Below are 23338 nucleotides of genomic sequence, written 5' to 3' on the forward strand. Positions count from 1 at the left end.
TTTTATTATCGCATGCGGTTGAAATTGCGTTGATCGCTAAAGGTCTTGATCGATTTTCGTATGCACTGTCATTGCTTGATCATCTCTTCGTTCTCAATTGATGGGCGCAATGCGACGTAGATGCATTGTTCACTTTATCTTTGAACCATGAATGCATGCGGTGACTGATTTCCTGCAAAACAGAAACTGAAACATTCTATTCTACCATCGCAATGGTGTTAGTGGGTGTATTTAAGACATTTTATAATTTTCGCATTTCTTAGCCAATTTGTATACTATCGACACAATTTTTCTTTCTTTTTGCCGCAATATCTGAATAAAACAGTATAAATAACTTGTATTTCTATAAGTTATCAGTCATCAACATGTGGCGATGTTTGCGGGGAAAAGTGGGCTGGAGATGGATGACGGGTGGAAGCTGTTAGTAATGTGAGGTTGGAGTCGGGAGTAAGGAGGAGATTGGTAAATTGTTCGAGAAGAAGGGAAAGGGATTCATTTGTCGGGCTTCGTGGACGGATGACTAAGAGTAAGGGGTCCAAGGGTAAATTGGTTTGCTGTTGCTATGAACTTTCTTGGATGATTTCCTTTCCTTTTTCATTGCAGTTCCACTTCTTGGGTCTTAGTGGTTGCGACACATTCAAATCGATGAGGGGCCGCTTCGATGGAGGCTCGGGGCAATGCGGCGAATCCTTGAGAAGAATTCTCAGGATTTTCGTGTTGATGATGCTGTGAACTTCTGACATGGGCTCTTCTTCAATGCCCGTGCCCACAGATAGGCATGGGCTAGAAACTATCCATGGAAAGAAGTATTGGCCTCTCACGCGACCAATATAACATCGGATTTGCTTCGCAAGAAGCTAGCCCACATCAACTGGAATGTCGCACGCAGTGCAATATGCGGCCATGACTCTATCCCTTGATATGGTTTTATCATGCGATGTCGAGATGAGCCATCTCTTCACCAAGTAGACCCAAAGGCACGCTTTAGGCAGCAGACAGTTGGATGCGAGGGTTTTGATGCCGGTTAAGGACACCGTCCACTTAGTGCTTGGTTACGTTAATACGTTTAGCGTGTCCTCCATATCTTCTTCGATAGGATCATCAGTCAATTTGTTACCTGGTGCTTCTGGGAAATTCTTCAACTGGTAGAGTTGATTGATGTCCTCTGCGCTGAATGGCACTACCCTCCCAGAAACGATCACCACATCTTCAGTGCCGTGGAGTTGGCCATGCGATAACGGGCAGAAAAACACGTTATTACAGTGTTTAGTTCTTAAACAATGCTAGATTGCATTGATAAAATATGATAGATTGCATCCAAAAAGCATTAAATTCATAACAATGCGGTCGCATGCATTCATCGCATAAAAACAGTTGATTTTTGTATTTTTATGCAGAAATGCATTGACGTAAGGTGAAAAGAGCGATCACAAGAAATTAACAGACGAGTGCAGCATTACCGCAAGGCTTTGCGGTGATTTGTGTTTGCAAATATCTGCTCAAGAAGGATTGCCGCATGGAGCCGGCGCAACTTGGTGGGCGCATCTGGGTGAAAGGAATAATTAATCACGATAGGACAAAAAGCTGATAATGGTCGAATCCGAATTAAGTTGACAAGCCGTTAACGATAATAAGTACACTCAGCTTTTCGGTGATAAATATTTGGCACATCAGTAAGAGAATTAAAGCCATCCCATATGTGCAATCATAAGAGTGAAACCGCCTTTCACCCTGGAAGCTCTATAAATACCGAAGGCATCCTTCAGAAAAGCGGTTAACAAGTTCAGCTGCTCACGAGTTCACAAGTTTTGTTCATAGTTTAGCCTTGTTCTTAGATTTTATTTTACCTTAAGGCGGAAGCGAGAGAAGGAGGTTATGCCGATAGATCGTTCTGGTTAGCTTGGGAGAGCATCAGAAGTTTCAAGATCAGAGAGAGGGCCAACTCCTGCGGAAGCAAGAATATCTTTTGAATCGAATAGAGATTGTTAGTGTAAAAGCCTCGGTCAGCAAGGGATTGCTATCAGGCTCTCTACCTTTATCTTCCATTGCTATTTTGTATTCAAACTCATTTATAAAAATGGAATTTACTTCTCTATATCTGTTCACTCTCTACTATTTACGCATGAGTAGCTAAATCTGTTGAATGGGTTGAGAAGCACTTAGCTTGCTTAACTGGGGATATTCATTCTATGCGATCATCTTGTATTATTTATGCTTCGTTCGTCCATTAGAGATACTCGAGAGGGTAGTCTAAGGACAGTATCTAGGCTGGGAAAATTCAGGTTAGAATCTAGGCTCGGGAGAGTCAGATTAGAACGTATAATCAAGATATAGGAGCTTAGGAATAAGCACTGTTTGCTATTAACGCATCGCATGCATCCTAGAGATAAGATATGATTGTGTGCGGTCACCTTGCCTTTCTGCATCTTACATCATCGAATAGGAAAAGAGTAGAGACTTAGGAATAAGCTCTATGGGCACTTTTGCATTCAACACATGCGTCCTAGACTTAGGAGCACCGCATTTTCATTGGAAAATCAGTTGCTATGCAAGAGTGTAGCACGATCGCATAGTCTGATGCATTCCCAAGTAACGCTAGCTAAAGACCTTCTCAACCCGTTCATCCAAATACTCAGTGCGTCTATCACACAATCAGACTATTCTCAAATCTGCCACATTTATTTATTTCATTATCGCAACAAACAAAACCAACAACTATTTGAGTTACTGGTTACCGCAAGGTTTTCCTAAAAATTACCACAACAACTATTTGAGTTACTGGACTTACGAGGAAACTCAGTGGGGTTTACACTTGGATTCCACTGTGAAAACTTGTGTGCTCAATGCATTTTCATCATCGCATTTCATCTATAATTCCACATCATAAAATAACGGATCAAGTTTTTGGCACCGTTGCCGGGGACTTCGGCAAAACAGAGTGCTAACCATAATTTTTCTGATTTCTTTGTAGACTCTCAATCTTTGGCGAATTACGACCCGAAGATTAAGAGGACATTCAAACGAAGATTAAGAGACCACCACCAACAATAGTCAAATAAAGAAGATATGGCAGAGTAGCCTAGAAACGGAGCACCAAACGAAAACAATGTCATGGCGAATCCAATCCTATTGGCAAACGATCGTAATAAGCCCATTGGGGACTATGCATCGCCAAACCTCTATGATTTCTCTCCAGGAATCATGAGGCCTGCCCTCGACGAAAGCGATTCGAAATGAATCCGGTGATGCTACAGATGATCCAGACTACAGGATAATTCGGAGGAAGGCATGGCAAGGACCCGCATGCCCACCTCCATAGGTTTATATAAATCTGCAATACTTTTGTGTTCCCGAACATCTCTGCCAAAGAAGTTCGACTAATTCTGTTTCCATTTTCTTTGTGTGATCAGGAAAGAAAATGGGCGTATCCCTCGAGCCAGGAGAGATCATTTCATGGGAACAGGTCGTAGAGAAGTTCATGAAGAAATACTTTCCACCGACTGAGAATGCTAGACGAAGGAAACTAATCACCAATTTTGAACAAGATATGGACGAATTGCTTAGCGATGCCTGGGAGAGGTTTAAGAGGTTGGTCCGAGACTGTCCACATAATGGATTGCCAGACTGCCTTCGGATAGAAATATTTTATCATGGTATAAATCCCGCTTCGCAGATCATTCCCAATGCGGCAGCTGCTGGTGGTTTGCTTGACAAAACATATGATGAGGCTAAGAACATCTTGGATCGCATCTCTAAAAACCACGAGGATTTGAGAGAGAGTGTTTAGAGACAGAGAACACAGGATAACGACGCAAGTAATGGTGCTATTACTTCACTACAGAATCAGAAGACTGCAATGATGAACTTAATTCAGAGAATTGCGATCAACAATCCAACACTGCAAAATGGGCAAGTCAACGCAATTAGTCAAAACACCGCAAGATGTGCGACTTGTGGTGATGGGCACGTAATGGAAGAATGCCCACGAATCCACAGTCTATTTACTTTGTGAAAAATAATCCATTTTCTAATACCTACAACCCCGGGTGGAGAAACTACCCCATATTTGCATGGAAGAATCAGCAGCAAAATTTTCAATCTGTGGCGTAGAAAGAAGGGCCACCTGGATTCTTCTTAGGAAATAACGGTTAGACAAGCAATCAAGCTAGTAACTTACAACCGCCGCAATCCTCCTCCTTGGAAAGTCTGTTGAAGCAGTATATAGAGAAACAAAACTTTTCTTCAAAGTAAGGCTACGTCCATCAACAATCTAGAATTACAGATGGGCCAGATTGCAAGCGAGCTAAGGAACAGATCACAAGGGGCTCTGGCGAGTTCAACAGAACTCCTATGCAACCCGGGGGGATCAGGTAAAGAGTAATGTCAAGCTGTGATATTACAGAGTGGAAAAACTGTAGAGGGAGAAAAGAAGGAGCTTAGCCGCACTACTCCCATTGCATTGGAACCTGAAATTACGGTGACTCAAGAAGAAGAAGGAGAAAAAGAAGCAATAGAGCCAGAAGTTACGTCTACCTCAAAGCCAATAGAGAAGGGGACCGTGAGAGTGCAGTTACCACCTTTCCTGTAGAGACTCAGAAAGAAAAAGAATGAAAAGGTACAGTATGAACGCTTTCTGTCTATGTTAAAACAATTACATATTAATATTCCATTCAGTGAAACGATTGAGGAGATGCCTACATACGCGAAGTTTCTAAAGGAAATGGTAACCAAGAAGAGGGGTACTAGTAAGTTTTCCATGATGGCTTTAACACAGAGTTCGAAATCAATAATTCCACCGAAGATGAGTGATCTTGGGAGATTTACTATACCTTGCTCCATAGAAGGACTGTACATAGGGCAGACATTGTATAACCTTGGAGCCAGCATCAACTTGATGCCTCTGTCGATCTTTAAGCAGCTAAATGTGAGGCAACTTGCTCCCATAATCATGACTCTCCAACTTGCAGATAGATCTCTGGTGCACCTAGAGGGGAAGGTGAAGGACGTGCCAATCACCATCGACAAATTTATCCTACCAGCCGACTTCATCATCTTAGATTACGAAGTCGACAAAGATGTGCCCATCATCTTGGGGCGACCATTTTTATCAACAGGTCGTGCCCAGATTGATGTGTATAAAGGGGAGATCACTTTGAGCATAAATCGACAGAAGCTCAAGTTCAAAATCATCCGTGCCATGAAGTTTCCTGATGAAGAAGACCTGCATGATTTAGATGACGACCAGAATTTGACTGAAGAAGAAAAGTTTGAAGAAGAGAATGAAGAAGAGTATGCAACTGCATCCATTGCTACCTGTAATGCGATCATAAAAAAAAAAAAAAAAACAAAGAAGTTGAAATGATTGCACCCCAAGAAGAAGAGCCAACAGAAAAAGAAGAAAGAAAAACAACACAACTGTCCTTAGTAGAACCACCAACAATGGAATTAAAAACTCTGCCGAACCACCTAAAGTACGCATTTTTGGGGCAGAATGAGAAACTGCTAGTAATTATTTCCTCCAAACTTAACGAAGACCAAGAGAATGCGTTAATGAGCATTCTGAGGAAACATGTGCGAGCAATTCGTTGGACGCTCGTCGACATTCGAGGAACTAGCCCAACCTACTATATGCATCAAATTTGTCTCGAAGAAGACGACAAAGCAACGATCGAACATCAGCGCAGGCTGAACCTTGCAATGAAAGAGGTCGTTAAAAAGAAGATAATCAAGTAGTTAGATGCGGGCATTATTTATTCGATAGCAAATAGCACGTGGGTTAGCCCCGTGTAGTGTATGCCAAAAAAGGGTGGCATGACGGTAGTCCCGAATGAAAATAATAAGTTGATACTGCAAAGAACCGTCACTGGGTGGCGTATTTGCATGGACTACCGTAAGCTGAATGCGGCAACAAACAAAGAACATTTCCCTCTACCGTTCATTGATCGAATGCTAGACCGTCTACCGCAAGCTGATTGCTCTAGAAGATCAGGATAAGACCACATTCACCTGCCCATACGGGACGTTTGCTTTTCGCCGCATGCCGTTTGGCCTCTGCAATGCGCCAAGCACGTTCTAAAAGTGCATGATGGCCATCTTTTTAGACTATCTAGAGAACTCTGTTGAAATCTTCATGGACGACTTCTCAGTTTGTCTTTCCAACCTGAAGAAGATACTAAAAAGATGCGAGGAGACGAATCTCGTGCGTAACTGGGAAAAATGCCATTTTATGGTAAAAGAGGGCATTGTGTTGAGGCACAAGGTATCGCGGGACAGGTTGGAGGTGGATAAAGCAAAGATAGAAGCAATTGACAAACTCACACCTCCAACAGATGTAAAGGCTGTAAGGAGTTTCTTGGGGCATGCCGGATTCTACAGACGTTTTGTCAAAGATTTCTAAAAAATAGCATGACTGCTGAGTGCGTTGTTGAAAGCTGATAGGAAATTTGACTTAGATGATAATTGTCGCAACGCATTCATGATTTTAAAGAACGTATTGACGACTGCACCCGTTTTGATCGCCCTAGATTGGACAGTTTCTTTTGAAATAATGTGCGATACAAGCGGGTATGCGATGGGAGCAGTACTAGCACAAAAGAGAAAAACAATTTTGCATCCCATCACATATGCAAGTAAGACGTTAAACCCTGCTCAGACTAACTACACCACCACGGAAAAAGAGTTACTGGCAGTAATATTTGCGTTATAAAAGTTCAGAGCATATTTGCTGGGAACGAAAGTGCTCATCCATACTGACCACTCGACGATAAAATATCTAATAACAAAGAAGGACGCAAAGCTGATAACGGGCAGAAATGCACGTTATCATAGTGCTAAGTTCTTAAACAATGCTGGCTTGCGTTGATAAAATATGTTAGATTGCGTCCAAAAAGAATTAAGTTTATTAAACTGCGGTCAAATGCGTTCAATGCATAGAAACTGTTGATTTTTGTATTTTTATGCAGAATATGCGTTGACGAAAGGCGGAAATTGCGATCATAGGAAATCATTGGTCAAGCGTAGCATTACCACAAGGCTTTGTGGTGATTGTGTTTGCAAACATTTGCTCAAGAAGGATTGCTGCAGCTTGGTGGGCACATCTAGGTGAAAGGCATAATTAATTTCGATGGGACAGAAAGCTGATGACGGTCGAATCCGAATTTAGTTAACAACCGCTAACGATAATAAGTACATTCAACTTTTCGGTGACAAATATTCGACGCATCAGGTAGGGAATTAAAGCTATCCCATCTGTGTTATCATAATAGAGAAGCCGCCTTTCATCCCAGAGGCTCTATAAATACCGAAGGCAACCTTCAGAAAAGGGGTTAAAAAATTCATAAGTTTGGATCAGTTAGCTCATCACATATTTGTTCATAGTTTTCCCTTTTATTTTAAGGCGGAGCAAGAGAAGAGTAGAGACGCCGAAGATCACTCAGGGCAACTCGAGAGAGAACCTTGAGGCGTAGAAGTAGAGAGCGGCCCGACTCTCGCGAGAGCAAGATTATCTTTTGAACACGAGTAGAAAAAATGTGTAAAAGCCTGGGAAGCAAGAGATTGTTGCCCGACTCTTTATTCTATTCTTGCATTGGTGTTTTGTACTTCATCTTTATATTTATACAATGGAAGTTCTTATTCTACATCTATTCACTCTCTTAGTACGCATGAGTAGCTAAACTAGTCGAATGGGTTAAGAAGAACTAAGCTAACATGACCTAGGAAGTTCATTGCTTGCGTTTATCTTATGTTATGCTATGCCAATATCCCTTTAGAGCTACTCGAGAGAGAGTCTAAAGAAAGACCCTAAGACTTGAGAGAGCTAGGTTAGAATCTAGACTCTAGAGAGCAAGTTAGAACTGCATAAAGAAGAGATAGGAACTTAGAGATAAGCTCTGTTTGCCAACCTGCATCGCATGCACCCTAGAGATAGGTATGATATTATATGGTCGCCTTGTTTTTGTGTGTGTCATTTATTCATCGCATAAATAAGAATTGAGGCTTATGTGTAGGTCCTATGGACTTATCGCATATATCGCATGCATTCTAACATTAGAAGCCGTAGCATTCGCATCGAGAGATGATTTACTATTGTATGTCAGTTGCATGATCGCAAAGCATGAACGCATCCTAGGAAGTGTTAGTCTAAACCCTTCTCAACCCGTTCACCGCATACTCATCATAACTTACGTTTTGTCGACTCTTTTTAAACCCCGCCGCATTTATTTATTTTCATTACCACAATCAACAACCTCAACAACTATTGATTTATTTGGTTATCGCAAAGTTTTCCTAAAAATTACTACCGCAACCTGTTTTCCCAAGTCCCTGAGTTCGACCCTGGACTTATCAGGAAACTCAGTGGGGTTTACACGGATTCCACTGAGAAAACTTGAGTGCTCAATTCATTTTCATCATTGCATTTCATCCAAAATCTCACTTCATAAAATAACGCATTAAAAGCCGAGGCTGATTAGATGGGTTCTCCTCCTTCAAGAGTTCAATATGGAAATAGTTGACCGCAAAGGAACGGAGAACCAATTTACGGATCATTTATCCAGATTGGAGAATCCTGAGGTTGACCGCAATGAGTCAGAAATGAGTGTAGTATTTTCAAATGAGCAGCTGTTTCAGATTGAAGAACTACCGTGGTATGCTGACATAGTCAACTATCTGATTTGCGAGCAATTTCCTGAAGATTATACCTACCACCAATAGAGGAAGCTCAAACATGAATGCTGATATTATTATTGGGTTGAGCCGAATCTGTATGAAAATGGGGTAGACCAGAATCTGCGACTATGCATACCAAATGCTGCTCAACAACGTATATTATCGCAATGTCACAACTCACCAAATGGTGGCACTTTGTAGGACAGCGCACCGCAACCAAGGTTTTACAGAGTGAATTCTTTTGCCCAACATTGTTTAAGGATGTAGCTGACTATGCGATGAAGTGTGATCGATGCCAATGCACAGGTAACATTTCATGGAAACATACAATGTCGATGAACATCATCTTGGAGCTTGAGTTGTTTGATGTATGGGGTATCAACTTCATGGGACCATTCCCTCCTTCGAATGGTAAAAATTATATTTTGTTAGCTATCGACTATGTATTTAAGTGGGTAGAGGCAGTGGCATGCGCCGCAAGCGATGCGGTGGTAGTCTCTCAATTCCTGAAGAAAAACATTTTCACTCGTTTTTGCACCCCATGTGTCATAATAAGTGATGAAGAATCCCACTTTGTCAATCATACTATCAAGGAACTGCTGTGCAAATATAACATTCTCTAGAAAGTGGTCATCGCATACCATTCGCAGACGAATGGTCAGGCCGAGGTGTCCAATCGAGAAATCAAGCTGATACTTGAGAAGGTGGTAAGGCCTTGGCGATAGGATTGGGCAACAAAGCTCGACGATGCATTGTGGGCATACCGGATTGCATTTAAAACACCCATGGGTATGACCTCGTATGCGTTGGTATTTGGTAAGGCATGTCATTTGCCTCTGGAGCTAGAATACAAATCACTGTGAGCGATGAAGAAGTTAAACGTTGACTTGGAGAAAGTAGGAGAAGCGAGAAAACTTCAACTGGTCGAGCTGGAGGAATGCGGTAAAAATCTCCATGTGGGACAAAAGGTCTTGCTCTTCAATTCACGACTACGACTCTTTCCTGGCAAGTTAAAATCGCATTGGTCTGGACCCTTCATCATTAAAGAAATATTCCAACATGGTGCGATGGAGCTGATTACTGAAGACGGGAGCTGTACATTTAAGGTTAATGGGCGGTGAGTTAAGGCATATTGCGGGGGTGATTTTCAGCAAGAAAAGACCTCTGTAGACCTAAAAAACCTGGAATAGAGAAAAACGGAGTGGTTCCTGCACTGTCAAGCATCATCATCTGGGGTGCAAGCCTTCTAGAGTATCCTTTGTTTGGTTCTTAAACTCTCATTTCTTCGATATTTTAATCATCATTTAGCTGATGATTGTGGAGGCACTATAGAAGACGAAATTTCACGTCGTCACCACAATCCAAAAGATAGAAGATCGCCGCAAAGTAGGATGCATCAACAAACAATTCAGGCGACAATGCAAATTTGGTGATTGAATTCTTCATTAACTTTATTTCAAATTTTGCACTATCGCATCACATTTTGATTTTGAAAGTTTTATCACTGCATCCTCTTTGATTACCGCAATCATTTAACATTGATAAATTTAGTAAGTCACCATATGAATTCTTTGCCAATTATGATTTCAATGATGAAACATATGCTTCTATTTTTTTTTTCATATATACTAGAATCAACTTAATATTAGAAAAGTCACCTCATGAAATATTTCTAGAAGTTAAAGGTCTGCTAGCTTTCTTTCAAACTCTCTTTACGTAGCTTCCTAAGAATATCGCATGACTTCTTTCAATCTTTTGGCAATGGGGACATTGCCGCATTTTAAATTTCTAGGTGAGGTATTTATCTTTCGACCTTGCTATTTTTAGCTTTATGATTTTTTTTTTTTGAGAATAACAACTCCACTGTCAATGCAATGGGAAAACCCATGTTGATAAGAGTTAAGTTGTGAAGGGCACTTACTCGTAGTTGGATGTCCGCATGACACACGTGGGGCCAAGCGAAAACGAAAGTAAATCACCAGGATCAATGCATAAATAAATGACCACAACTCCACTACCAAGTAGGTATGAGTTTAGTCTGAAAAAGAGCAGATTGCTCATGGTTTGATGTCCGCATGACACATGTAGGGGCAAACCAAAACGAAGGCAAGGCACTTGGATCAGCGCAAGGTCCGAGAAAAAATAATAATGTCAAGAAATATGCAAGGATAAAAAAAATCATTTGACACCCCGATGGAAAAGTTTTCTTTTTGAAATAAATCATGTGATGTCCCAGAATTTAGTAAAGTCCTTTTGAAGGTTAAGCTTGTGGTCCTTAGGTCTTAAAAATATTTTAAGAGGAGAGTTGAATAAGACTTAAGGGAATTTTGGTGTATAGGATTTCAATGAAATATCCTTGAGAAATCTAGGAAAAGAGATTTGCGGTCGACTCGCTAAAGGAAATCTTTAGCTTATGCTTGAGGACAAGCATTGTTTAAATTTGGGGGTGTGATAATGGGGTAGAAATGCATGTTATTACAGTGCTAAGTTCTTAAACAATGCTGGATTGCGTTGATAAAATATGATAGATTTCTTCCAAAAAGTATTAAATTCATAACATTGCGGTCACATGCGTTAATCGCATAGAAATAGTTGATTTTTGTTTTTTTATGTAGAATATGCGTTGACGCAAGGCGAAAAGAGCGATCACAAGAAATCAATGGACGAGCACAGCATTACCGCAAGACTTTGCGTTGATTTGTGTTCGCAAACATTTGCTCAAGAAGGATTGTTGCATGAAGTCGGCGCAACTTAGTAGACACATCTGAGTGAAAGGAATAATTAATCATGATGGGACAGAAAGTTGATGACGGTCGAATCCGAATTAAGTTGACAAGCCGCTAACGATAATAAGTACACTCAGCTTTTCGGTGACAAATATTCCATGCATCAGTCAGAGAATTAAAGCCATTCCATATGTGCAATCATAAGAAAGAAGCCGCCTTTCACCCTGGAAGCTTTATAAATACCGAAGGTATCCTTCAGAAAAGGGGTTAACAAGTTTAGCTGCTCACGATTTCACAAGTTCTGTTCATAGTTTAACCTGTTCTTAGATTTTATTTTACCTTAAGGCAGAAGAGAGAGAAGGAGGTTGTGCCGATAGATCGTTTCGGTGAGCTTGGGAGAGTGCCGGAAGCTTCAAGATCAGAAAAAGGGCTAGCTTCTGTGGAAGAAGGAATATCCTTTGAATCGAATAGAGATTACCAGTGTAAAAGCCTCGGTCAGCAAGAGATTGCTACCAGGCTCTCTACCTTTATCTTCCATTGCTATTTTTTATTCAAATTCATTTATAAAAATGGAATTTACTTCTCTATATCTTTTTACTTTCTACTATTTATGCATGAGTAGCTAAATCTGGTGAATGGGTTGAGAAGCACTTAGCTAGCTTAACTGGGGATATTCATTCTATGGGATCATCTTGTATTATATATGCTTCATTCGTCAATTAGAGATACTCGGGAGGGTAGTCTAAGGACAAGATCTAGGCTTGAAAAGTCAGGTTAGAATCTAAGCTTGGAAGAGTCAGATTAGAACGCATAATCAAGAGATAGGAGCATAGGAATAAGCATTGTTTTCTATTAACACATCGCATACATCCTAGAGAAAGGATATGATTGTGTGCGATCACCTTGCCTTTGTGCATCTTGCATCATCGCATAGGAAAAGATTAGAGACTTAGGAATAAGCTCTATGGACACTTTTGCATTCAACACATGCGTAGAAGGCCCTCAGTACCGTTGGAATTACAATGGATGGACACTGGCAGAAAGCTTCTCACCCATGCTCCACCACAATGCTGATGATAAGATCTAGAAGTGGCGCCGGCACAGGAAAGAAACCCGTTTCCATTCACAAATTGTCATTTTCCTTCTTGGTTTTTGGGCACCTCCCGGCCGGCGCAAGCTCGCTTCTTTCCACATTTGCTTTGCCTTTCTCTTTAGCGGACGCAAGGCAGGATTTTATTCTTTGAATGCGTTCCTACGCCTTGCGTTGCTCTTGTTTTTCCTGTTCCCACTCTTTCACTTCTTTTCTTTTTTGCTCTCTGATGCGTTGAATATTTGATTTGCGGCGCAACTCTTTTTCCTACTTTGCTTTCTTCTCCACCTCCTTTTTTTCTCTCATTTCTTTTTCAAATTGCTCAGAGGCGAGCACAATGCGCTGTCATCCTCGAGCCTTCTTTTCTCCTCTTCTTCTGCCCTTGCGTTGGCATGTCGAACCTCCTCATCAGGAAGCTGTCTGGCCAAATCGGCCGATTTGATGATTTGGTGCACTCGTGCCATTTTCTCTTCTTTCTCCTCTAATTTTCTTTTTCTTTCTTCCTTCGTTTTCTCTATGCATTTCTGAAGTGTTGGGTCTCTTGTGGACCTTTGCGACGCATTCTCCTTGTGACGTTGCATTAAAGGGGAGATGTCAGAATCTTCTTTGTCGTTCGAACCCCGGAGTTTAGCCTCCGACGCAACTAGTCTGGATTGCGGCCATGAAGCTTGTTGTTCCGTTGATGGTTTAACTTGCGCTGACACTTCCATTTCCACCCTTGCGGTGGTTGATTCTCCATCGACATCCATACTTTCCGCCCTTTTCCTTCTTTCTTTCTCTTTTCTCAAGCGCTTCTTTTCTCGCTTGTGTTGCTTTCTTTCACTTCTTCGTTTTTCTTTCTTCTCTTTCTCCAGCCGGGCAATTTCATCTTCTTCTGCCCGTTTTTCTTCAACCCTTTTCTCCTCCTTTCTTTCTTCAGACTTCTTCGTCTGCTTCAATGCCTTCATATACTCTAGAAAAGACCTTATGGGTTCTTCATTAGAGTCTGTTGGGGCAGTCTCCTTAGGATCCGAGATGGTGAAGGCCATCCTCCGCAAAGCTAAAGCTAACTTCTCTTGTAACGGCAGGGGTTGGTTTACTACTCCAGCCTCCGTAACCCCCCATCCTTCTCTAAGTGGCTCAGAATACTCCTGAACAACTCTTTATCGTCTTTTCTTTTCAGCTCACTTTCGGTTGAAGGTATTAGAAGCGCCACCTCAGGTCTGGTGGTAGGGGCACTCTCTGTGCTTGGCCCCTCATGGTGGGTGGACGGTGTTGCGGTTACAAAGGGTTTTTGCCTGGGTTTCCTAGCGATTGTAGGGGTTGGCTTGGGCTAGGCGGAACATAATGTGGAGTGTAATGCAATGTAATGCCGCCGCAAGGATCCAATGTAAGTGGCTGGAGTGTAATGCAACATAATGTGGAGTGTAATGCAACATAATGTGAAGTGTAGGCGGAACATAATGTGCAGTGTAATGCAATGTAAGTGGCTGGCGATAAGGAAGAACGCCTCTCGTGCGGTGACAAGGGCGTGGGAAGGGGATGATGGTTGGGAAGAGGAATGAGATGAGTGTCCGGCCATGAGTTTGGTTAAGGGAAAGAAGTTAATTTTTTTTCTTTCTTCGGAAGAAAGTACGGACGGCGATCAAGGTATGCAGAGAGATTTTGGTAGGGTTTTCGCGAAGAGAATGAAAGTGAACTCCAACGGGCTTAGGAGGGGCGATTTATAGGTTGAGCCTTGATGGGCCCAACGTAATCGGTGCGCTGGTAGACTTTGGTAATCCAAAAAGCCTGCCACGCCCCTCCCATTATGACATAGCAAGAAAGGACGTCCTTTCGTCTGCTATGTAATAATCTCCTCGGGAGTTGAAGTGATCATTCGATTACCCTCCCTGCGAATATTTTATCATTTATTTATTTATTTTTTATTTTTATAGGATGGTCGCAATGTTTAGTTGTTAACACAACACGTCCATCACCGCAAATGAATAATCGGAGGACAGACGTAATGTATATATTAGCACAACACATCTGTCAACACAACGCAAGTTTGGAGGATGGGCGCAAGGTATTTGTACCAATGCAACACATCCGTCAACGCAATGCAACTTTCGAGGACAGGCGAAAAGTGTATCCATTAACACAAGAAACACCCATCGACGGAATGCATATTTGACGTTTCAATGTATCACCGACATCGCAAGGCTTATCCCAAAACCATATTGATAAGACATTGCGGTGTTCACTTACATCATTCATTCAACAGAAAATTAAGATCAACGCAAGCTGAGACTGAAATGGAAATAACTTCAAAAAGGCAGGAAACTAAATCAATGCAAGGAATAAACTAATTTTAATAACACAATAATAAAATAGTAAATAAAGCGGTAAAGGTAGTTGATAAGGATGCTGTTTTAAAAGGGTCTTCAGTGTTACCACAAACGCATCCCCGCAGGCGATCAGGCTTACCTGCCTAATGTCACTTCTTGACATTGATCCTTCCCACTTGGTCCATGTGCTTCCGAGTTGCTGGGCAGCATACCAGGTGTTCTGTATTTAAGTTCGATCGCCAGCTAATCGACCTGTACCTCCAAATTCCTAATGGAGGAAGCTTACGATTGCATGATTGCCTCGTTCTTGTCTATATACTGCTTGAGCAGAGCTTCCAAGGATGACGAGTTGGATGAGGTGCTAGATGAAGAAGGTTGGTTGTACGATTTCCTGTTCTGATAGTTACTCTGACCTTGACTCTGATGATGAAAAATGGAAGGATTGCCTCGATTCCCATAATGATTGGTCTGCATGTTTCTTTGGCCCCTCTGGTCGTTGTTTCCTCCCGAACTGAAGTTGGGATGATTCTGCCATCCTACGTGCTGCTGAATGGGTTGTTCTAAATAGAGTATACTGTTTCTTGATTTGATGGGCATACTTCCACTACATGACCTCCTCCGCATTGTACACAGCTTACTGCTGCCACTTACGCTCACGCATTGGCTTGCACTGCACCCTGAGAGAGAGTTCCTTGATTTATAGCCATTGTCTAGAGGAGCGAGGTGACTTCGATCATCTGGGTGGACAACGTGGTTAATGTTTCAGCTGGTACAATGGTGCTCTCCGTTTTCCTTTGCTCTGGGCCTCTTCCTCCATACCCATCATCAACCCAGTCATCCATATTTCGCGAGTTGCGATCTAAGATTACTTTTGCTTCAGTATATGTTTTATCCATAAATCCTCCTATCGTGGAGGCATCTGCAACTACTTGTGTCGCTCTATCTAGGCTGTTATAAAAAGTCTCCATGGGAACGCAATCGGGAATCCCGGTACGTGGATAGTTTTTCACGAATCTTCTAAATCGCACCCATGCGATGCTCAGAGTCTCGTTTTTTGTTTGCTCAAAATTTAACACTTCCTGTCATCTTCTTTCGTTGACAGCAGGAAGGAAAAATTTCTTCATGAACCGTTCAACCAACTGATCCCACGATTATGTCATTTGGCTCTAACGAATGAGCTCACCTCTTTGCTTCGTTGCTAAGTGTATATGAGAAAAGATATAGTCTAAAGCCTTCTGAAGTCACGCCAGGGATGGAGAATGTGTTACATATCTCTACAAAACTGGTCAGTTGTGCATGTGGGTCTTCTCCTTGTAGACCTCCAAACTTACTTGCATTCTGAATCATTTGGAGCATGACCGGCTTAATTTCAAATCTAGCGTTCTTTTCTACTATAGGCCTTGTGATACCAAGCGAGAATTCGTATAAATTAGGCGCCGCATAGCTCATGGGAATGTTGCGATCAACAGTCAGAAAGACTGGGTCTTGCTCCGACTGATTCCTTCCCTGATTCCCCTCAGGCCTTTCCTCATTGTTCGCCAAATTTCTTCTTTGCCTAGTGCGGTTTTGATGTGCTTTTCTTTGAAAAGTTCTCTCGATCTCTGGGTTGAAGTCGAATTCTGGTTTTGTGCCAATACTCATGCACTGTCAGCCTGCTCTTTGCGTAAACAAACTTTACAATAGAAATCTGTCCTGCAAATTATCACAAAAATATTCAGCATTAAAAATTGCCAATCCCCAGCAACGGTGCCAAAAACTTGTAAGGTTCAAAATTTGGATTGCGCAAACACTTGTTGAATGAATTTTAATTGCGGCGGAACATAATGTGGAGTGTAATGCAATGTAATGCCGCCGCAAGGATGGAAAGATGGATGGTGAAGTGGAGGGGATGACGTGGATGTTGTGTATACGCTTTCCGATAATAAATGCAATAGTACGTTCTAAAATATTGTATGGGATGATGCTGATATATGTTCATAGTATGCATTCTTATAGTACACGCGTGTCACAAGTTTTCTTGCACTGCAACCAAGTATAATTTCAACGTAAGTTTCTCAGAGTGATTGATGACGGGAAATTGAAAGTCAATTTTACTCAACAACCAACTTCCCTTGGACGCATTATGCGATGCATGTTCCTAGATATGCGTTGATAGTCATGCATCGATTGTCATGTGTTGGAATGAAAAATTTGTTAATGAATGTATGCGATGACCATGCATCCTGCCATAAGTTTTCTTGCATTCACGCCAAGTATAACATGAACGTAAGTTTCTCGGGTAATACGAGGTTGAACACAGGGACTTATAACTATATGTTTGCAGTGATTGTGCATGCGACGATTGAATAAAAAAATGGAGGGGATGTTGTTAAGTTAATCCTACTTCTATTCCTATCTATCAGACAACACAATGAGATTATGCATGAAAGGTAGAGATGCGACAAACCTTGACATGAAATAAATGTGTGGGAAGATAAATAAAATGCGGAGATGTTTTCATTGCAAAACTTAAGAGTGATCGCAAGGGCAACCCTAGTCAACACAAACTAATGCGATCATGCAACACTCATACAATAGTAAACCACCTCTCAGTGCGAATGCTACAGCTTCTAATGCTAGAACGGATGCGATGTATGTACAAAGATGTCTGTAGGTCCTACACATAAGCCTCTAATTCTTGTCCATGCGATGATACACAAACAAGGTGACCACATATCATCACTCCTATTCCTAGGGTGCATGCGATGCAGTGTTGACAAACAGAGCTTATCTCTAAGTCCCTATCTCTTGCTTATGTCGATCTAATCTCGCTCTCTCGAGTCTAGATTATAACCTAGCTCTCTCGATTCATTAGTTTCTTTCTTTATACTCTCTCTCGAGTAGCTCTAAAGGGATGTTGGGTACAATAAAAGACAAGATAAATGCATGAACTTGGTTGATGCAAGATTGTTACTATCCCTAGTGAACGATGCATACCTTGCTTAATGCGTCCAACCACTTACCCTCTCGGGCAGTTGATTGTTGCTGACTTCACTCATAGACAAACAATACGTTAGCCCATAGACAGGCGTTGCAACAACTTCACACTAAGCAAATAAGATTACTCACATACTCGCACAATGCACACCTCTTGGTGGGTTGCTACATGCTTCATATTCCTAATCCACATGACTCAGTATGCAATTCCTAAGCACTCCAACTAAGTGTTGCAATGAAAGTAAAGATTCTAGGCAAGAAGATGGAGATGGAGTCGAAGGAATAGAGATGCGCGTCAAGGTTGCCGGTGGTGCCATGGATGGGCAGAGGAGCTGACTCTCTCGAGATCTAACTCTGGTCTAACGCTCTGGTCGTCACTCGGAATGGATGAAGAAGGTGAAGAACTCTCAGTCATCTTTGTCACGCGTTTGTTTGGATCATGGGGAAAATCCCCCGTTAAGGGATAATCTCTGGATTCGAGGATCCTCCCCGGATGATCCAATTTCATCTCTTCAGCCTCTATTTATAGAACATGGATCGCTGATAACTTGTAGAAATACAAGTTATTTATACTATTTTATTTAGATATTGCGGTCAAAAGTAAGAAAAGTTGCATCGATAATATGGAAATTGGCTAAGAAATGCGAGAATTATAAATTGTTGTCAATACCCTCATTGACACCATTGCAATGGTAGAAAAGAATGTTTCAGTTCAATTTTACAGGAAATTAAGTCACCGCATGCGTTCATGGCTCAAAGAAACGATCAACATAATGACGGCGCATGTGACAATTGATCAAGAGCTTTGCGATCAACGCAACTTCAACCGCATGCAATAATAAGAAACATCACCGTATGAAGGCAAACGATCGAAGATGTAAAGAGCAACACAATTGTGGAGGATTCAGATGCGTGTACAACTGTTAGTTGTGCATTTCTGAAAGGATTGATTGCGTAATAGAAGGAATATTCACTCCACAATTTTAGGAACTGCCTTAACAATAAAGTGGGGACCACAATGCAAAGAGTTAAAGCTTCGCCTATAAATAGCTTCTGCAATTCCATTGAAAGATATGCCTGAATACAGAGAAAAGTGCATAGATTAATCTGAGAGAGAGACTGGTTGAGTGACTAATCACAGTAGATCCGGGAAGAATTAAGAGACAAGGCCGAGAGGTTAGTTTCCGGGAAAAGAGTCCTTTCGATCCCCATCGTTGAAGCTCTCTACGAAGGTTACCTCTACCAGACGAGCAAGCCTGAGAGGGAAGCTCTTTTGTTCAACCATTCCACACGTTGGCATGCAAAACCACCGTCCAGATCTGTGTCAAGACGTTGATACTCTTCTGTATTTGTTTCTATCTCTTTATCATCATTTGTATTCATCTTCATAGTCTATCATTCACATCATGTATCAAACGCTTAATCTTAGTATTGAATGTCATGATCATTTCCATTATCATTTCTCTGTCTATTTCCGTTCATCCATAATTCATTTTCTCCATGAAGTTTTCTTAATCCCATAGGCAGAATTAAGCAAGTAAATTAATTGGGTTAAGGAAATAATTAAGTTTAGTCAAGGCATGCTTGACGACATCTTCACCTGTGAGAGCAGAAGTGAAGATGCTATTCTGCCTATCGAGAGAGGGTTGGGAGAATGCGTTAACTACAACGAGAAGTACTTCCAGAGATGGAAGTAACCTTGCATTCAGCACGTTCATTCTTGTTTTACCATAGAGATATGGGAACGCGGCCGATCACCGAGAGGTGTACGCCAAGGGAAAGTGGAACCTTAGTTGCATCTTTAATACAATTAACAAACCTGCGACATTTGTACTAATTATTCTTTCTCCTTCTGATTCATTCATAAAGACTTGCCATCACATATCACTAGCCTTTGTATAAACTTCACAGTCAGTCTTGAACTCAACATCATATGTACCATGTATCTTGTATCTTGTATCACATTAGCTTAGGTTTATCTTCATCGCAATTTATTTTATACATGCAACTTTACTTTACAGCAACTTTAAATTCATGTACAAACCCAATTCTTATTAATTGTAAAAATCGGTCGCATGTATCACAAAAGTAACACATTAACGAAAACAATCCCTGTGTTCAACCTCGGATTACTTTGAGAAACTTGCGTTGAAATTATACTTCGTTTCAGCACAAGGAAACTTGTGACAACGTATTACTCCATAGCATACTACAAGCATATAATTAACAACGCATATATCTCGAAGTAGTATCGCATAAAAATGTGCATGAGCATTAACATAGCATAAGATTACATTTATTGTTACAAGTTTATGGCAACATGAGCTTGTAGCACATCATCATGCATGCATAGCATACGACCAATTTTAAGTCACCAAGTTTATGGCGCCATTGCCAGGGATTTGTAACATTTAGTATTGAGTACGTTTGTGATATTTTGCAGGACAGATCTCTTTGTACTGGCTGTTTATCACGGAGAGCAGTCTGATAGTTTATGAGTACTGGAGTGATCCAAAAATTCTAAGCTGCCCTAGAGATCAGGTGTATTTTTCGCGCAAGAGCACATCAGGACTGAATTAGGTAGAGAAGAAACATAGCAGATAATAACGAGGCACCCGAAGGGAATCAAAGGGAAAATTGGCAGCACAAGACCTTGTATTTCTTGCTGCTGACCGTAACATCCTAATGAACTATGCGGCGCCGAATTTTTATAACTGTTCACCTGGAATTTAAAGACCCACGGTTGAGGAGAATGGAAGCTTTGAGATGATGCTGATTATGCTGCAAATGATCCAAAATGCGGGTCAATTCGGAGGTTTACAAAGAGAAGACTTGCATGCTCATTTAACGAGCTTTGTAGACATGTGCAGCGTATTCTCCATACCTGGTGTGACTCCAGAAAAACTTAGATTGTATCTCTTCCCGTATACACTGCGAGATGAGGCAAAGAAGTGAGCTCAGTCACTGGAGCCAGATGAAATCAGCACATGGGATCAGTTGGTCGAAAAGTTCATGAATAGATTCTTCCCTCCAGCAATCAACGCAAGGAGATAGAGGGATGTGTTGAATTTCGAACAGAAGGGTTATGAAAGTTTGAGCACCACTAGGGTGCGATTCAGATAGTTAGTGAATAGTTGTCCGTATATCTGGATTCCCGATTCCATTCTAATGGAGACTTTTTACAGTGGCTTAGATTAACCAATGCAAGCAGTTGCTGATGCCTCCACAGTAGGAGGATTAATGGGCAGAAGCTAAGAGCATCTTAGATCGCATTTTGCAAAATTCAGATGAATGGTTAGATGCCGGGTTTGAGGAAAGAGGTTTGGAGCAAGAGAGAGCAGAAGGTGCCGTTGTATCAATTGATACAATGAACACCCTAGTAGACCAGATGACTATAATGACCTCGCACCTTCAGTCTATGGCTATTCGACAAGGATATCTTTCTCAAGGATCAGCGTAAGTCAATGCGTTGACTCATGTGACCGAAATGAATTGCGTTCAATGTGGAGAAGGACATTCAGCAGAATTTTGCTCGTGGAATTAACAATCTGTATATTTTGTCTATAATGAATCGTTCGCCAACATCTACAACCCTGATTAATGGAATCACCCAACTTTTAGTTGGGACGAGCATCAGAACCAGGGGAGCCAAAGTGATCATCAGAGCAGTTATGAGGGGAATCGAGGCAACCCTCTGGTCTTCATTAATCAGGATCACAGCTCAGGTAATTCTCAAAGTATACAACCATATGATCGACCGTTCTTTTGTAACACCTCTTGCAATACCTCGTCTCTGGAAACGTTGTTGAAACATTATATTGAGAAGAGCGAGGCAATTAGGCAATCGCAAGATTCCTCCCTTAGAGAGCTAGAGGAGAAGGTTGAACAGCTTGCGATTTAACTTAAGAATAAAATGCCTGGTACGTTGCCCAGTAGTTTGGGAGCATCGGGGCCATGTGGTAAAGAGCAATGTGAGGCAGTGACATTGAGAAGTGGTAAGACAACAGTCCCCGTACCACCTGTACCAGATTCAATAACAAGACCAGTAGATTTAATCACCGACGATTACTAGTCAACAATTAATGACAAAATCACCAGTTTAGAAGAAAGTACATCTATAAGGGATGAATCTCGGCAAGACTTAAATTCAAAATCAATGCAACCTCTAGTTTCTAAAACACAGCAAGCATAGGACCTCAATGAACAGCCAACGGTATAGGAAGTATGGCGGGATCCTCCACCTTTCCCATCTAGGCTGAAGAAGAAAGATGATAGTAAGCAATTTTAGAGGTTCCTGGATGTTCTCTAACAACTACACATCAATATTCCTTTAATAGAAGCTCTGGAACAGATTCCGAGTTATGTGAAATTCCTCAAGGATAAACTTGCTAACAAAAAAAAATCGGGGAAAATGAAACAGTTGCGTTAACATATAAATGCAGTGCACTGTTTCAAAACAACATCCCTACCAAAATGAAAGATCCTGGGAGTTTCACAATGCCTTGCTCAATAGGAGAGAAGAAGGTCGGAAATGCATTGTGTGATTTAGGAGCAAGTATAAACTTAATGCCCTCGTCGATCTTCAAGAAGCTAAATATCGGCAACGCAAGGCCAACCACAATTACATTGTAGTTGGCGGATAGATCGATAACGCATCCCGAGGGCAAGATAGAGGATGTACTCGTGCAAGTAGATAAGTTCATCTTCCCTGCTGACTTTATCATATTAGATTATGAAGTCGACAACATTAATTGGACTGCTCTGAGTCTGACGTTCGGCGCGTTAGTCCTTTTCTGAACCTCTGCCACTAACGGCGTGGTAGGTGAAATGCCAATATCATCTTTGGATTTTCTCGAGGTAGAGGCGTTGATGCATTCATTCCACCTACCTTGTGTTGATCCCATTAGAACGCATTGTCATGTAGCTGCAATCATTCAATGGCCGCGTTCGCTGAACACCGTAACTCTACATGATGACAACAATTATTTGACGAACACAACTCCCATGCGATGGATGCATACGGCTGATTACCGTAACATCCTTGCGTTGATCGATGCGTTTGCCTTGTGATAGAGTGTTTCTCCGCATGCGGTCGTCTATGCGATGGTCCGGTTTCCGCATTTACATTCATTTCCTACATTGGCTACAAAAATAGAACATTGAACGCATAATTAACGCAAAATAATGGGTTAGCTGAGATTCGATATGCTGATCGATGCAAGCTCATATTCTTGTGAATTCCTATCATGATCGACGCATATTCTACCTAACAACCTTCATAATTCTAATTAAAAGGCCTAAGATGACATGCATTTCTGCATGTCATCACACCCCTAAACTTAAAGTCATGCTTGTCCTCAAGCATGCGTCATACTCAAGAAATTCTAGCTCACCTTCATGCTTTCCTTTGTGATGACCAGCTTCTCAGAATATAATTTACACACACCTTTGACCATCACCGCAATGCTCTCCTCCACTTTGGCTACTTCTTTAAAAAGATCTTTTCTAAGTTTAAATTCGGCAAGCCCTTGTTAAAAAACTTTTATTCATTCACCACAATTTTGTGTTTA

At 41.4% G+C, this 23338-nt stretch overlaps 1 non-coding gene across 1 annotated transcript; it reads right to left on the minus strand.

Moving 5' to 3' along the window:
* Window positions 1-3511: 3511 nt before the first annotated feature.
* Window positions 3512-3618, minus strand: LOC120068644 (small nucleolar RNA R71). Its single transcript, XR_005479280.1, has one exon. It is a non-coding gene; the product is annotated as a small nucleolar RNA R71 (small nucleolar RNA).
* Window positions 3619-23338: the final 19720 nt, after the last annotated feature.

The sequence above is a fragment of the Benincasa hispida genome, chromosome 12, assembly GCF_027475165.1.
Source record: "Benincasa hispida cultivar pf3 chromosome 12, pf3_genome.v1.1, whole genome shotgun sequence".
NCBI classification, from domain to species: Eukaryota; Viridiplantae; Streptophyta; class Magnoliopsida; order Cucurbitales; family Cucurbitaceae; genus Benincasa; species Benincasa hispida.